We start from the raw sequence: 5,733 nt of genomic DNA, 5'->3' as shown, positions 1-5,733 counted from the left end.
ATCTGTTCGGAATTGAAAATTTAAATTGATAAGATGTCATACCTTACCCCACATCCGACAAATTTGAATCTACACTGACGATGCTTCCATACTTATATAAATCATGGCTTTGATTTTTTAAACAGATTTTCTCCTTTATATTCCAATGTAATACCCGGTAGTTTGATCTTTTACTGTGACCCAAGGGGTCATGATTTGAACAAGCTTGAATCTACACTACTTGAGGATGTTTCAATAATAACATAACTGATCACGGCATTGCTGTTTTTGAGGAGATTTTTTAAAGATTCATCCTATATATTCTTTTGTAAAACCCTACACCTGGGGGTCATGATTTGAACAGACTTAAACTTGCAGTACCTGAAGATGCTTCCATATAAATATGGATTATTATGACTTCTCTGTTCTTCAGTAGAACTAGAAGATTTTTCCTATATATCCTATATGTAAAACTTTGGTCGGCCATTATCCCCCCCCCCCCCCAGGCATTATTTCAACAAATTTGAATATACGCTACCCAAGCTGAAGTTAGAAGTACTTTCATGCAAAAAAATAGCATTAGCTAGGGTTTAATATGCTCTTCAACGGATCGCCAATATAATGAATTCAACCAAGGGATCGCTAATATAATGAATTCAACCAAGGGATCGCCAATATAATGAATTCAACAATATAATGAATTCAACCAACGGATCGCCAATATAATGAATTCAACCAACGGATCGCCAATATAATGAATTCAACCAAGGGAAAGACAGCTAAATATTGCGACAGAAAATGAGACTTTTTTAACAAAATTATGAACCAGACGATTTTTTAAATAGCATGAAATAAAAGTAAATGACGTTAGTTAACTCATTTAAAAAAATCACATGATAAAAAGGAAGAATGAAACGACGCGGAAGAAAAAATACTTACATAAAGCTCTTGGTTTCTCTGTTTGATAAACATTGCTGTTTCTTACTCTAACACGGACAGCTCCGGGTAAGGTGGCACAGAGGTATAGTACAATTTTCCTTATTTTGATTATTCAAATCCTAGCAAACGGTTATTTTTACATACAAAAATATATACATGCTTCTACATTATGATTTAAATTCTCAAATAACTTATAAAGAATGTTATTATTTCATTGTTCGTTGAAAAATAAAAATTTTCATTATTTTATCATCTGCCCACTTTCTAATTTTGCTTTCCTCAACCTGCACATTATTTTGATCTTCGTTTTTTTTTTCTTCTCTCAGCAATAAACAATGCATTCTTTGTTCTAATCTTTAAGTCGTTTACTTTATACAGGATTAACAAATGTATAGTCTGAAATAATAATTTTATAAAACAGTGGGTTAGATAAGAAGTAAAATAAGCATATAAAGATGTGCTTCAATTTAAACTTAATTTAATTAACTAGTCGTACCATACATATAAGGTTTATTATCCGTCTATTCACTCACACAAGTTTTGCTCCAACACTAGTGATTTTCAAGAAATGCACAAAATTTCAGCATTTTTTAAGGAACTGACAGAAATTACCTTGAAAGTCTATTTTTTCGACAAAAAAAATAAGTAATAAGAAAGTCAATCAACCTTAAAAATGTAAAAAGAAACACTTTTACACTTTTTAATGTGTGTAACACTTCATTGGTTGCAATTAAACAAATTTACTTTTTAGTATTGTAAAAAAAGGTTACTTCATGATAAAAATTGATGTTTGCAGCATAAAAAAACACATGCACACATATAACATGTATATGTAGAGAGAGAGAGAGAGAGAGAGATGCCATTATAAGAAATAGATTTCAAAAAATATATATTTTGCATTAATAGATCATATCGGTTACAGTACATTTAGCATTCTACATTTATGCCTCTGTTCGTTTCCGCTCTGCAGTCACTCGCTTCGTTCAGCGTTTGCGTACTTGCCGCAATTCGTTCACTCACTGCTCATGTGGAAAGCTTACTGACCTTTTCAATCATAAAAGATTTATTATTCATAAATAAGTTTTTCTCACTTAAGTTTTCCATTTGATTTAAAAGACATGCATTTATTTACAGAAACATCCCAAGATGTCAATAAAAGCCAGTGTTTACGCTTTTGCCTTCTTGTTGAGTGTTAGTTTTGTCATAAAAGGTAGGGCAGACATTTAAAGGATTTTACCCCAAAAAATTATGTTTTTCATTTCATAATCATTGTTTGTTCTCATCATTTGTTTTTTAGAAGCAAAGGATAACAAATATTATGAATTCCCGGACTGGAATTCCTAAGTACTATTTTATTAAAATTAATTTGAGAGTACATAAAGACTTGTCAAACAAGAATCACTATGGCCCGTTTTCCCTAATTCAAAATACGCTCCATTTTGATGGAATAGAAGGGCTAAATGTTTTGAAAAATTCTGCCGTTGAAAAGGGCATATTAATTTGTAAAAAAAAAAAATCTCTTAATTGGAAAACTGTTCACTGAAACATTTTTTGACAACTATATAACTACACTGTACATGTATGGTTTGCAAGGGCAACAGATTAGGAATATGCACAAATTTTGACCATTGTTAAAACTTTATATATATTATGGCGTTTTAAGAATGCCAGCCAGGATTCTAATATCCTTCACGACGAAGTTAATTCTCAGCAAACATAACTTTACAAATTCAGAATAAGGATTTTCCTAGTAAGACCTTCTCCTCTGGATGACATTGACACTATTAGAATTACAAGAACATCTTGGTTTTAATATCTGTACTTTGTCATTTATTTAAAGGGGCTGATGGAGTGTTGGGCTGCTTGAACTGTGCTACACAAGATTTGTTCAAAAGAACAACATGCAGGTAAATTATATCATTATAATATCATTATTATCTCCTCGGAAGGAAGTTGGAGGGGGTGTAGTGTCCCCCCTTGTGTTGGTGAGTGAGAAATTGTGTTATGGAACTTGCGCGTAATAATTTTTTTTCGGATCGACGGCTCATTTGGTAGCGCCCTTGCTCAGTTTGATACATGGTATTGATGTGAATGAGCATAAGTCAACATATTAGTTGACTCTATGTTACTTCGAAACTGACAAATGTTTTGCATAGTTTGGTTCACGTTAAAAGAAAGATAACTCCAGGGTGTTTACCAATATAACTGAGTTTCAATTTTTAGCTACATGTACACTGACACATAGAATATATGTACCCAAGAGTATCTTGGTATAGTTAAGTTTATTTTTGACCTATAGGCTCAATTGAATGTAGAAGAATAACATATGAGAAAACGTCGATAAGAATGCTATATTCACTGTCCGTTGTAGTCTTTCACTAGTAGAATAATAAACATGAGTAGGTATGAAAGTTTGCATATAAATGATCTATACATACACTTAACAAATAAAGCTAATATGGTATCTAATAAGTGAACATCTATTGTACATGAATAAAAATAACACTTTTAAAAGTCAATCTTGGTACAAAATTTTTTCATGTTTCGGCCATCTTAAAAAAATGTTTGGTTGCCCTCTCCCGACCGACTGGCTAAAAATGGACCAACTCAAAACTTTTTTTTTTAAACTCTAGGAAGCAATTTCTTTTAATGCATTCTCAACAATAGATTTTAAGAGTCATTCTCTGTAAGTATCAAAGAATTTAGAAAAAGTTGGAAATGGTACATCACAGATTTGGCTGATATTTTGCATGTAATGTAGAAACACCATGTATAGATCATATTTGGGGTCAACAGACAAATTTGAGTACCGGTTGCCATGGTTACCGAAACCGCCATTATTAGCTCATAAATGAGCACTATTCTACTAAAATTATACCAACTTCATCTTAATTTTTTATTTTCTACACATTTCATACAGGATTAACAATTACCTATTCTGATGTAATATTTATAGAAGTAACTACCGCAATTAGTGTATCAATTCATTAGTTGGTCATGAATGAATGATCTTTCAATGAAAAGTGTCAATTTTTACAAATTTAACAAATTTTTAAAAATGCAGATTTTGGGCATTTTCTACAAATGATAGCAAAAAAATGCAGGCACTCCATAGCAAATAACCACCATCATGTAAAAGTTCATTTCATACTCAACAAAATATAAAATTTCTAGAGTGGTAATATTTCTTAAAATAAAATAAAATGAAAACAAAAATGGTTGTTATGGAGAATTTGGATTAATTTGTAGATTCCACATTTGACTGATTTTTTGAACATATCTGCTTTAATTAAATCAGTAATGAAAAAAAAAAATCATTAATATTAACAATATAAATAAACATTGCCACATTGCATTATTATATTTCTTCTTCTGAATCAATAACTAAATCAAATTAATCAACTTTATCATTTCACTTTAAGAAATTCATAATTTAAAAAAAAACAGTTGCTATGGCAACCAAATAGTTCAGGAACAATCCCTATTATTATTGATATTATCAATGTACACATCATTGAATGTTATGTTTCTTCTTCAATAAAATAAATCATGCTAATGAACCTTGTCATTTCACTTGCATTTAAATAGAAATTCATTAAAAAAAAAAACAGTTGCTTTGGCAACCACATTTAATTTATCATAGTTCAGGAACAGTCCCTATTATATTGATATTATCAAAATACAAAACTAGAGACTCAGTGCTTGATCAACTTCTAATCATGCACTTACCCTCACATACACAAACACTTAATTTAATAAAATACAAATGTATCAAAATTACTGCAACAGGAGTGGTTTTACACTATGTTGTTTCCATGGAAACAAACAATAAATGAATGTATATTAAGCAAAAACTGCCCATATAAAATTCAGTCGAAATTCCCTTTACTTTCCTTTTTTGCAGTAGTACATGTATATATATAGTGTAACACCTCTCACTACCCCCCCCCCCCCCCCCACTCTTCCCCCAATTGAAAGTCAATATTAAGTGGGAGGGCAGTAAGGAGAATGGAACAACCAAAGATTCACATGACATATTACTAGTACCATATATAATTTGTCATGCTCATCTCTGTTGTTCCATTCTCCTTTCTGTCCTCTACATGTATCAGTTTACTTTTTTGCTCATGTAAAATGAAACTGTTGAAGATATAATTGTCTGTCATCATACACTGATTAAATTTATTTTGATAAACACAATTCAAACATTTCAAGATTTTGTGATGTTGACCCTCCCTATTCATTGCATTGCTATTACATTTACTAATGTTGATTATACTCATTTACTCTGACATTGACCTTGGCCTGATTTTGCATTGACCTTGCTACCTTGAATTTCATACAACTTGAAGACAGATCTTCAACCATGCTAATGTTCGACTCTGAAATCATTACTCATGATTTGACCTAACCTGATCTATTTTTCTACTGGCCAGAGACTACCCTACCTGTAAGTTTAGTCAGACTTCAATAAAACTTGGTACATGAGTAAACTAAATCAAAAATCATTTTATTTATAAGAAGCAAAATTTTGAGTCAAGGAGCTAATTTTCTTCCTTTTTATTATTATTATAATAATAAAATAGTAGTCTTGTTAGAGACATATTGAACATGTATTTTGATTTTAGGCAACAACAAAAAAATGATAGTCTTGTTTCCTGCTACCAGCTTGAAAAAAATAGGGTAGGTAGATAGGAAAGTTATTTTATTTTTTCCAACGGCTTTTTTTTTGGGGGAGGGGGGGGGGGGATATGAACTAATATAAGATCAAATTAAACATGTCACAGGTCAATATTGTATTTCAAAATTTAATTT

The sequence above is a fragment of the Saccostrea echinata genome, unplaced genomic scaffold (genome assembly GCF_033153115.1).
Source record: "Saccostrea echinata isolate AGI-Se365-2 ecotype Australia unplaced genomic scaffold, CSIRO_AGI_Sech_v1 ptg000033l, whole genome shotgun sequence".
NCBI lineage: Eukaryota > Metazoa > Mollusca > Bivalvia > Ostreida > Ostreidae > Saccostrea > Saccostrea echinata.
Note: the sequence above shows the minus strand (reverse complement) of the source record.